We start from the raw sequence: 12,897 nt of genomic DNA on the forward strand, positions 1-12,897 counted from the left end.
CCCTCTGGAGAAGGCTTGTATATTCTGATTCAAACTGGATTCTCTAGTGACCAACAGACAAAAGATAAATGGCCGGAGTTTCAACTGATTCATGGCCTTGTATCTAATCTAAAATTCAGATAGGACCTTCTTCCCAAGGAGTATCCCAAAATAGCTATCCCACATCTTCACAGCAAGCCCGTTATTTCGAAATAAAATGGGCTTGCTATTCCAGTGTCCCTGTAAACTTAATTCCATGAGGAATAAGGGACATTTTGGGATAGCGGGTTAGTTTATTTCATAATTTTAATTTCAAAGTATTTCAAAATAAGATCAAAATAAGATACGCAATTTGCATAGCTCAAATTGCGTATCTTACTTCAAACTACGGTGCAGTGTAGAAGTAGCCTAAGAGACCTATAACTTGGTAAAATTTAAGTTAGCAGTCCTGATCCTATAAAGTCAGAAGGCAGGAATATTAAGTATATTACAGCTCTCAAAGCATCAAGCGGGGCCCTGTTTCTATAGTTAAAAGCTGTTCCATTTAGTGATATCTCCTTTTCTGACCTATTCCACCACTGACTATAGTTTGTAGTTTGCAAAGAGTACAATCTCTTAAATCAGGGTAGGGATTCTCAGGCCTGGGGGTGGAAAACTTCAGATGCAGCCCCTGGCTTCCCTGGATCTGGCCCTTGAGGCTTAGGGATTCCCTCCCCCCAGCATTGGGGAACCTGAACTGGCACTCCAGCACCCTACCCCCTCTGTCCCACTGTGGGGCTAGAGCACACAAATTCTACTAGCCTGGGGCCCCCTAGACCCTGGTATGCAAGGGAAATATGACGAGTGCCTTTCTCCTTCTCAGCTGTGGGCCATGACTGTGAGGGTTGGTGTTTGTTTTTTTGCTTCTCACTTGTGTACGGCCCCCAATCTGATTTTTCTGTGGGCCTGTAGACCCCGACCCAAAAAAGGTTCCCCACCTGTGCCTTAAACTCTGACCACAGTATTTACTCTGCTTGAAGTGAAATTGCAGAAGCACAAAACAGAGATATCAAATGAGAAGGACTGAAGAAAGCAAGATGTAGCACTTTCTTATCAAATACCAGGGTACTCTCAGAAACACAATCCCTGCAGTCCCTCCTCTGCATACACTGCTCCTGCAGTAGTGATAATGTAACACATTTTTTCCTATAGGACTTAGACCCCAACGGGCACTCAGTTATTCAGATCTTCTTTACTGAAGTTTAGTGAAAACGCAAAGGAGAAATGCTCTTTTTCTGTCTACAGACTTTCTTGGGGCTTAATTTCTTGTGCGACTCTGCCAATGAATTTAAGCGGTGTCCAACCACAATTAGACCCACCAGTCAAATTCTTCCATGAGCAGTCAAATTAACACAGCGGTTGGCAATAGTTTTTGCAGGGAGGTCACTTAATAAATTTTGGTACATAGTCATGGGCCAGCTCAACCCTTGAAGGGCCGGGGACTAACCTTCTCCCCCTCTCCCCTACGTTGTCTGGGGCTGGAGGCTTTGAAGTAAAAACACAGCAAAGGGCTCCCAGTTCTTGGCCTTGTCACTACTGCATGGCCTTCAGCCACCCAGGGTTGCTGCAGTTATTTAAAAGGCTCACAGCTCTGGCCCCTGACAAGGTAGTGCCATGACCAGGACCCATGAGCCATTAAAATAGAATCCAGGTGCCTCAGATACAGCCTGTAAACTGGGTGGCATGTGCAGCAAGACAAAATTAGAAAGCAGCCAGATGTAGTCTGCAGGCAAGATCAAAGTGTTAGGAGCCCCAGATCCAGCCCCCAGGGCACATCTTGCCCAGCCCTGAATTAGCCACTACCGTCCTTTTCCCAAACTATCATTTTTAAAACAAACTAAAAAAATAAACAAGGAGACAAAAGCTGATGTAGTGATGTAGAAATAATCTTCTGCCATTCCAGTGGCTCTACCATATATATTTGCAGCAAAACACTACTAAATAGTACACTTTTGAAATTGAAAAAAAAAATCCAAAAAAAATTCACTGGGTGGCCAGGATTGGAACAATGAAGTATCTTGCACCTTATTTTTTTCACTATTGTAAAAGCTTGCTAAGATATGGCACAAGGTATTTCTTTGTAGAACATTCAGATATATACAGTGAAGCTTTAATTTGTGCTGTCTCCAAAATTTGTCTACTTTTTTACTTCTGACTTCAACTGGAGTAGATTTGGGGCAATTAAGGGAACTAAATAAGCAAGCAGGCACTGTGACAGAAAACATTGTGTAACACACCAAAAAAAAGTGAAAAGAAAGTAAAAGCAATCTTTAGTATGAAATTGAGATTCTTTAAGATTGCTTAACAGTCTTAAGAGGAAAGGAAACTAATTCCAAAGGAAAAAAAAAACTTCATTCTATATAATCACCTAAAGCTACTTACAGTACTTGCATCACATAGCAGAGGTACAGTTAACAGAAAAAAAAGCAAGGCTTTAGGATTTGAGCCTACACAGTTTTACAAATTTGTTAAACATGACTTTACTTCTAACAGCAATAAACTGCCATGTACATGTTTCCTATGAAAAAGACAGTTCTTAGTCAGAATACTTATACAACATTTGCAATTTCACTTTTTCTTTAAAAAGACCAACTGCTTTGCACAGCATGAAAAAGGAACTGTATTCCACTGCCTAGTTTCAGTACTATTCCAATCAAAAATTCCATCACATGACACTAAAAAAAAATAAAGCTTAGCTTTCCATTTTTCTTTACACAAGAGAGGGGGAAAAAGTTACACAAGACACATTGGGCAATCCAATGTAACAGAGTAACAGCAGAAAAACAATATATCAAAATATCTGCAGTGTTTCCTGCAGCATTCCCAGTGAAAACCATAATATTGTATTTTACATTGTGGGCTTCAGTGGGCAATGACAAGAGAGAGTGGAATACAGTTACAATTTTCTGTTTACATGCAGGGGGAGAAGGCAGGAACTAGTACTCGCAAGGAGCAAACTTTTAAGGTGGCTCCCATCTGCTCCCCACCCACTCTGCTGCCTCTATGAGAGGCGGCGGGGGGGACAGGTGCCACCATGGGAGCCAGCACAGGCACCGGCTCCCACCTTCCCCACCTCGCTTTTGCTGCTTCTGGTGGGGCAGGGTGACTGTAATTGTAAGGATTAACAATAAATCTTGGCTTAACATAACAATTTAAGAGGTGTACTGTATTACAGTGTATAACCACTCCCTTAATCTAGTCCTTCACTAATTGTTTTCCAAACTAGATTTACTTGCACAATATTTATTCTGTTCAGTTTCACTTGTAACCTTTAAGGACCATACTAAATGAAGATATATATCACATCCTCTGTTAAGGTTATTCCCCACTCTGTCACTCTCAGTGCAGAAAGTGGGTGCCCACAAAAGAAACCTTAAAAAATAGCCTGCCTCTAGAGGCTTCTGTTTTAAAAACACCCCAATATCAGATTTCCTGATCTTGGGAGGTATACCACCACCACCCAAGTGAAAACAAATCAAAAAACAAAAAACAAAAAACAAAACAAAACAAAACTTTCTTCTTGAACCCAGGAAGATATCTCTTGGAAACTTCTTCAACTTCTTCCAGAAGGGATTCAGCTTTTAGTGCAGTGTATGGGCTCCAAACCCCTCAGTGCCAGCACACGAGTCAGCAAAGGGACTTAGCACAGAGGAGTTTAACCAAACAACAAAACAAAGAAAATAATCTAATCGCATCTAAATAAACATTCCCTATAATCTTACATACCCATGTTTTCAAAGTCTAGTCTATTTCTAGCCATGGGTATTCCTTTTCTGCGCATGGGTATACCTCTGGCTCCTGATTTAAAACTCCCATAAAGAAAAACAGCAGGCAGATTCCCTTTCAATTCAACTCTCAACACTTTCTTGTCATTGGTTCTCCTGGAGCCCTGCTAACCCTTTCTAGCTATCTGGGTTTAACTCTCCAATTACTGAATGTTTGGGATGTTTAGAAAATGACAGCACTTCTCCCATCCAGACCAGCCTCAAAAAATTATAGCAGTCTCTCCTCCCACAAGCATAAAAACAGACGCTTTGTATGAAAAAAACTGCTCAGCAGTACAAACTAGTTATTTTTTCTGAGCACACAGGAGAGTACATCCAAGCCTGGAAAAACAAATATTTTAAGGCCAGTCATTTTTTGTGGATACAGGAGTTTCCATTCATTCTATTTCTAGAGCTGTGCAAGGGTGTCTTACAATTTGACCTAGCTAAAATAGGAAAGCATTTTTAAGAGTGGGGGTATTGACATCCCCTGCTTACCCTGTCCTGCCTCCTCCCCAGCTGAGGCCAGGTACAAAGAGCTAGCATACAAGGCAGCAGCTGGAGTCTGGGGCACAGGTCAGCAACAGAGCCCAGGTACTAGAGAAGTGAAAGTTTAGTAGTGTATATGGCTAACTAATGAGCCTGGGCTCATCCGTTAACATGCACAGTTACATGCAGGCCCCACTCCCCATGCCACTATCTTTGTATCAGAGGCAGCCGCGCAAAGGGGCAGGTGGGGTCAATGCACACAGGAATCCACGCACACCAGCTCCAGTGGAGCTTCCTGCCCCTCACATCTAATCATGTAACCCTGCCCCCCACGTGTAACCAACATTTTCAGTGGTTACACAATTACTTAAACAAATGCATTTTAACATCCTTACCAAAAACATGAAGCAGCAGATGGGCCCCTGGGTGCAGAGTGGCAATAGACCCCGTAATTTGAGCAATCAAGTGATTAAAAATCATTAATCGCAAGATTAAAAAAGAATTGTGATTAATCACAGTTTTAATCACATACCTATGCTATAATAGAATACCATTTATTTAAGTATTTTGGATATTCTCTACATTGTCAAATATATTTATTTCAATTACAATACAAAATATAAAGCGTACAGTGCTCACTGTATGATTTTTATTACAGATGCTTTCACTATAAAAAAGAAAAAGAGCATCTCAACCCACAACAATCTTGTGTGGGGTAAAAATCTCTGCCATGAAAGTTGAACTTAAACATGTAGATTTTTTTTTTTTACATAATTGCACTCAAAAATAAAACAATATACAAATTCAGAGCCTATAAAAGTTCACTCAGTCCTACTTCTCGTTCCTCCTTTAGAGGAGGCTTCGGGCATGGCGTGGTGAGGAGGGGGCAGCCCCCAGAATGAGGGGTAAAATGTGAGCAATGGATAATTCTAGGGATTGTAGCGAGTAGTCAATTACCCGATAAGGATAAGCTTATCGACTACTCACTCTATGAGAGACTGCAGAGGAGGGGTGGGGAAAGAAGCCACTTCAGGGAGCTGGCTTAAAAGTCAGTTCCACCCAGCATCAGCTCCACGGTGCTGCTTGCATCCCTCACCCAGCTGCCTCTATCTGGGGGCGGGGAGGGAAAGATAATGGAGGCTGCTGCAAAGCTGCCCACGGCGGACCGAGGATCTGGTAGCAGCCCCTAATCACAGTTAGCCTTGGCCACTGCAAACAGGGGCTGCTGGACTCAGCGCGAGCCAGGATGCTCTTACTACACTTAAAATGCAGAGCTGCAGTGTGGGTAGCTCCTGGAGCCTCACAAGCCAGGACTGCTCGGTTCCAGCTCGAGCCAGCTCCTGGAGCTGCCCTGCTGTGGCTCTGATTGTCTAATCATGGCATCAATACAAACTGTCTCTACTACACAATTAGCCAGATAACTGCAGTTTTTAACATCCTTAGTGGGTTCAGGATCCCTACCTCTTCACCAGTGCTGGGATGGGAGCCATAAACTCTTCTCCTCTCTCCTTCTTCTCTTCCCTCCAGAGGCAGATTAGATTACTGCATCTGACCAGACACTGTCGGGTCCCTCTGCAGCCTATGCATCCCTCTGTCTAGACATATGCTATTAATGTCATTAAAAATTAACATGTTGTTAAATATATTAGAGTGTGTCCGTGTGTCTGCAAGTCTGTTTGTTCAAGAATTCCTCTAAAAGGTAAGAGCTAGGGCCACCAAATTTGAAATGCAACTTCCTCTTCTAACTTAAAGCAAGGTTAGGGTTTGGCTGCACCAAGACAACTGGAAACCATGGGAAAAAGACAGTATTCCATAACTATGGTGACCTTATTTTCTGAACCAAAATTAGGAACATGTTAGCCACGTGCCTAGTCTCCATTATCCACAGCCCCTAACCACCATTAGCCACACCCTGTTACCCGCGTTAGCCACACCCCCTGCCACAAGAAGTCCTACCCCTGGAGGTAGCACTCCCAGGGTCGAAATGGGCACATGACCAGAAGTAAAGGATGTCGTGTGACCCCTCCAAAAACTCCTCCCACCATCCTCCTACAATAGGGATGGGTTTGGCCTCTACAGAACCCCCTATGCAGCTATCCTGCAATTGCATTAACCCAACTTGCATTGCATTATCTCGGGGAGATAGGCTGCGGGAAGTGTTCCCTCTAAGATTTTCCTCCCATGAGCAGACCGTCTTGTGCACCAATACTGAGCTGATGTGTGCTTGTTCAGATGTGTGCCACCTAAGTTATTAATAAATATCATAAAACTCTCTCTTTTCCCCTCTGCTGCCATGTCTCCTACCCTCCCCTTGCCCAATCTGCTCCCCTGATGCCTGATGCCTGCTGCCTCCTACCCCTCACCCTCTTCTGTTGTCCTGGCTCCTGCCCTTCTCACTCCTCTCAGCCCTCCAGGGATCTGCCCCACTCCCCTGTATTAGCCATTCTCTTCCCCATGTCCACTCCTCCTCTAGCCCCACTCTGATCATCTGTAGCTACCCCTCCCCATGCCTAACACCTCCCTCTCCCCATATGCCCTGCCTCTCTCCTCTGTCCTCTGGTGCCCATTCCTCCCCTCCAGTGTCTGCCCTTCTGCTTCACCCCCACAATCCACTGGCACCTGCACCTTCCTGGTGCTCCCCCTTCCCTCACTGACCTTGCCTTCCTTTCCCTCTTTCTCCCTGGTGCCCACCCCTCACCACCCTCTGCCCCAGTTCCCCTCATGCCTCTCTGTGCCCTCACACATGACTTGCTCCATCCCCTCCCCTCCTCGTGGCCACCCCTCTTTTCAAATCCTCTTCTCCTGGCACCCACTCCTCTTCTTTCTTCCTCCCTTTTGCCCCTATTGTCCCTCCCATCTCCTCTCTCAGCATCACCCTGACACCCCCACTGACACCTTCCCTGTCTTCCCCTTTTCCTCATTGTCTCCTGTTGGCCCCCTGGCATATCTCACTCTTCCATCCTGCCCCTTGATGCCTGTCCCTTTCTTCTCCTGCCCTGCCACCCGCTCCCATCAACACAAGTCACTTTCTCTCCTCACTTCCACTTCACCCTTAGATCTTCCCCTGCCCCTTCCCTCACCTTCTGCCTTCGACGCGGAAAGCAGTTTGCGGAGGCTGGAGCCAGGGCCACGGTGCTATTTTTAGTACTGTGGTCCTGGTCCCAGAAGACCCGAAAGCCCAAGCCCCATCTGCTCCCGGAGTGAGACTGTGTGCCAGGAGCAGAGGCCATGCGTGGTGCTATTTTGAGTGCCGCGGTCCTGGTCCCCACAGGTGGCCCAGCTCCAGCTGGAGTAAAACGGCAGCCGCACAAAGACCGTTCCAGTGAAGCTGCCCCGGCTGGAGCCCACCTTGGCTCCAGCTAGAGCTGGGGCCATCTGTAGGGACCAGGACGGCAATACTAAAAATAGCACTACTGGGAGCCCCAGCACCTGCCGAGCCTGAGTGCACCCAGCCCCGCAGCACCCCATCCGGGCTCCACACGGCTCCTGCCAGGGCTCCAAGGCATGGAGGTTCAGAAGCAGCTCCGCCAGGTTTTGCCTCGGACCCACCCAGCCCCAACAGCGGTGACGGTGGCCACTGTACTAACAAGCGGCCTGGAGGAGGAGGAGGCTGTGCCACCAGACTGGGACCCCATGCGGCAGAAGCGGTCCTGCGGGAAAAGGGAGGGGGTCACACACCACCAGAAGCTGTCCCGGCTGCCTGCCAGCAAAGCTCCAATAGAGCTGCCTACGTGCCCTGCTGGGGTGGGGGGCAGGAGGCTGCTGCGCCACATGAGGAGCAATGGCACAGAGCCATTTCTTGGTCGCTTCTTTGCACAAGCTGGTGTTCCCATCAAGTAGTGAAATGTCCGTCGAGGCTTCCAGGACATTGCATTACTTGATGGGGACACAGGAACAGAGTATTTAAATTTGGGACTGTCCTGGAAAAATTGGGGCAGATGGTCAGCGTATCTATAACATGCAAAGGGAGGGGCTGCTGTTCAAAGGGACACAATATGAGAGTGGTAGCGAGCCCACAGAGGACAGCTGTCCTGCAGAGTGTCCACTAGGGATGTAAGCAACTAGTCAACCAGTCAACTATCCAATAAGCAAAAGTTCTTAATCCATTTAAAAGGCAGAGTCGCAGCAGCTCCCCACTTATCGACTAATCCATTGACTAGTCGAATAGTTGATTAAACTGTCTACTTGGGCAGCTGTACCATCAAGGGACTGGCTAGCAGGGCTGGGTCTCTGCCATCTTGCCTGCCAGCACACCAGTAAGTAGTCCCCCGTCCCAAACCATTTCCCTTCTTCCCAGCCCTTGGACGCAGCATGGCGAGGAAGAGTACAGGCCCCGGGGTGGGCTGGGAGGAATGGTGGGGGGAGGAGGAAGAGAACAAGCTCTGGGCAGCCTGGAAGAGGGGAGGAGAACAGACCCCAGGCCTCCAGCCTCCTGCTCCCCCCCCCCCCCCCACACACACACATCCCCAAAGCCCTCCTCTGAAGGACCCAGGCAATGCCTAGTAACAAATATTTCAATGGGAAAAGGACAAAGAAAGATAGATATGGATGGAATAAAAAAGAAAGATTCATACCTACTAATTTCCATCTCAAATTCTCTCCCAAAGTGACTAATTTTGATTGCACATTAAGTAACTGAATTTCACATTTGACTTACACTGGACAAACTTTAAAGCTCACTTTTAACTTCTGTAGTCACACTGGCAGATTTTACTGCCATAAATGATGTCAGTTTCGCATGTTATTCCTCAGAGTCACAAGCTGTTTATAAATTGCCCCCGTTGTTATGCCTGTGTTTAGTGCGAAAGTAGTGTGATTAAACAAGCTGTGGAGAAGAGAGAAGAAAGGGATATTTTGATCAGAGATAAAAATCTCTGGTCTTAATACTGTGACTTTGGGGGTGATTGAGAAACTGGGAATCTGTATGGCCTGAAAGCTGAGAAGAAAATGAAATAAAACTCTTGTGGCTAGGATTATGAAGGCATAATTCAGGGGCCCATAGACAAGTTCATAAGCCCTGACTCCTGCTTCAACATAATATACTAATGGCTAATCCACTGGCATTTTGTCGTCATACTTACAATATTTTAGTTTACACAAACTGTTAAATAAACAATACTGTACCCAGAAACAACTTGTCTACTTGCAAAACAAGCTGAACTTAAATATAAATCAATATAGATTACTTTAAATCTTATTAAAATATGTAAAATCTGTTTGGCCCACACAAAGCTATGGTTAGGTTTATGTGGCCTTCCTGCAATAAGGTTGGGCATCACCAGAAGTGACTGGTGAGGGGGAGACAAGGTGAACCACCGGCCACCACCACAGCCCAGGGGAGGGTCCAGGACAACTCCTCTCCACCCCAGGTCCTGCCTCTTCCCTGCTCTTGCTCCACTCCTGCCTCGATTTTTCCCCAACTCCCCTCCCCAGAGCAATGCAGCTCAGGGGGGCTAGCAGGGTCAGGGGTCCTGCACCATGAGCAGGAGTCCAGCCCTTCTCTCCCCCCCCCACCCCATCCCCCACCGCAGTCAGTGGCAATGACAGAGGAAGTGGAGAAACAACATGGCCCTTTCTCATTCTGCTACTCTGGCTTTGTCACTCCATTTCCTACTGGTGAGTTCAGGGTCAGTTCCACCCTTTCCCTGAGCAACACGGCCAAGAAACCAAAGCGAGCTGGGACCACGTTTCTCTGCTTCTGCGGCTGCTGCTGGTGAGTGCGGGGGGGGAAGGGGAAGGGAAGATCCTTGCTGCCAATGTAGGATCCCTGGCTGCAGGCACCAGGCCCTCCTACTAGTCCCCCCAGATGCCAAAGGACTATGTACCCACCTGCTGCTGTCTGGCTCCTTACCCCTCCCGCCCCATGGCATTTAGGACACATGTGCCCCTTTGTGCCTTCCCACTTATTACCCTGGCCATCACTTTCCTAAGACATTCATGATGGAAATTGAAAACTCTGGGGAGAAGCTATGAGTGAGATTTAAGGCACAAAGAGGGCATGTGTGATAGTATCCCAGTCATTCCTTCCTTCCCTAAGAAAAACTAGATTATAAATATTTGAACCTGAAACTTACACCATATTTTAATTTGAGTGTAGTACAAAGTTAGTTTTTAATATTAACTTGAGGCATCCCCAGAATCTTTTTCCTCTTATTTTTAGAGAGTCACTATCTATTTGGGGAGAGAAGTCACATTTGTCTGAAAATTGTGTACCTTCTGTACTTGACACACCAATGATTACTATTACTTGGAAATTAAAAAGATTTCTCTTTTATTTCCCATCTTCTTTATTCTGCATATATGACAACTAAGTGTCAAAGAATACAACCTGAAGAGCTTTGTGGAAGCTCAAAAGCTTGTTTCCCTTACCAACAGAAGTTGGTCCAATAAAACAGACTACCTCATCCACCTTGTCTCTCTAGATATGTCTATACTGCAATTAAAAACCCACGGCTGGCCCATGACATCTTACTCAGGTTTACGGGGCTGGGATTAAGGAGCAGTTTAATTGCAATTTTGACATTGAGACTTGGCATGTAGCCTGAGCTCCATAACTCTGCAAAAGGGAAGGTCCCAGAGCTTAGGCTACCATCCATGTTTAAACATCTTCACTGCAATTCAACAAGCCCTGAACCCCGCTAGCCGAGTCAGCTGGCACAGGTCAGCTTCATGTGTCTAAATGCAATATTATCTCAAACACTTTGTTGTATACCAATATTTTCCCTCCTTAGGCAAACAGTTCCTCCACTTTGTAAACATCAACCAAGAAGCAAACAAACCTTATATACTTTTAAATAACTGCTTATAAACACTTTCAGAGCATATTGTGTACTGTAGACGGTACTGTGACAGTCATTAAAATTAGTCAACTTAAAAAAATTCAATTGAGAATCCCTTCAATTTCTTTCTACGTGCATTATTTCAGAAAAATATATGTATTGTGTTTAACCACAGCATATTTTTAGCTAATTAAATACTGATGCCTATACAGGCTAGCAATTTAACAGTATATACATCTTGTTCTGCTGTGGTGATGGAGACACAGTATCTATTCAAGTACAGCTGCACTGGGACCCTGATGAAACACTCATGGGGGACTCATTCCTTGAGTAATGTGGAAAAATAAGAATGTTGGCTTAACCTTTACCATCCCCTGTCAATGATAAACTATATGTCAGACACTGATTGAAAGTCTCTTCAGTTGCATAAGCATAGTTATTTAATCTGTAATAAATTACCTAAACATGCCCTCATGACCAAGGGCTTGATAATTGCAGTTCCATCCCCTCTCTGTCACTGACAGCTTGCTGAGAGCATGCAACAACTGGTTTGAGCAATCATGTTACATTCATGCTGCCTCTAAAGCATCAGGTTGATTCTAAGTTGATATAAATAGTTTTTAAAGCCCCAAATTGGATAAGCCTTGCCTATATTAGAAACCAACTAGTTAACACTTATCTGTACTCTGACACCACGTGCATTTTAGGGATCTCAACGCCACATCCCTGATTAGCTTGTCTTTCCAGCAATGAGCTCTAAAGAATGGAACTCTCTCTCTCTCTGCTTTTCTACTCATTCTTTTGACTTCAATATGAAGGGATTTTATAAGATGGCTTCACGTTTGTCATTCTCGACTTCCCTCTTTTTTGTGTTTCACAACCTCAACTATGATTGTTATTAAGATAATATTTTTACTGTGTTTTTAAAGAATTATAGAATAAGTGTTATCCACTTCTTTTCCCTTGTTAGAAAAGGCAATTGGTTTTTTCCTCCTATCTTTTCTCTATTTTATTGGTTAGGCGAGGTTTGCACTGTACAGAGGATATGGGTGTTTGGATTTTGTTATAATTATTTACTTATTTTATTATATTAATTTAAATTTAACGTTCCACTTCCCTAAGCATACATGTACAATCCATATAAAATAAAAATTTTATCATGAAAAGTGATTCAATTTTTACTTTTTCATTTGGCATCTCCAGGAGTTTGATATCTGCTTTAATATGGTGCTTTCAATACAGGAATACGATTTTAGAAAGACAAGCAATATCCCTGCAGAAAATAGTGATCTACTGTGGATACCAACATCTGATTTGAAAGCTAATACATAGATGGGAATGGAGAACTGAATAATCATTCCCTTAATACAGCATTTATAAAATGTTACTGCAGCTTTCCTCTTTTTTCATTTTTTGCAAGATTGGCCTTTGTAATACTTATACATATTTGTTAACTTCATGGGCATCAATCCTCTAGAGGCATCAGCTGAACAGTGCACAGTTTCTTCAGTGTTAATAAGTAACATATTAATATAATACAGAAAGCCCAAATTGACTACATAAACACAGATGCCCAAAAACACACATGAACTAACATTTAAGGTTGTCTACCTTCCTGTATGTTGTAACAAGTGGCAGAACAAAGAACTTTAGACTTACCTAATTGTGAATTACAATTATTAAAGTAATTTTCTGAATTACTTTCTCTTGCACAAGATTTTGTTTCCCAAGCACATATGTATTTCAACAGCAAAGTCTCTAGCAAAAAACTACTCAACCAACTAATGTTGCTTTCATCATATCAATACTGCCTATTAGCTTCCAGGCAGAACTCAAGATGTTTGTTT

The 12,897-nt window shown here is 44.4% G+C and overlaps 1 protein-coding gene across 12 annotated transcripts in view; it reads right to left on the reverse strand.

The window, feature by feature from the left end:
• Positions 1 to 12,897, reverse strand: part of SGMS1 (sphingomyelin synthase 1) — a 211,785-nt gene that overhangs the window by 155,832 nt on the left and 43,056 nt on the right. The gene's annotated exons all lie outside the window — the stretch shown is intronic.

The sequence above is a fragment of the Pelodiscus sinensis genome, chromosome 8 (assembly GCF_052426305.1).
Source record: "Pelodiscus sinensis isolate ZL-2025 chromosome 8, ASM5242630v1, whole genome shotgun sequence".
NCBI lineage: Eukaryota > Metazoa > Chordata > Testudines > Trionychidae > Pelodiscus > Pelodiscus sinensis.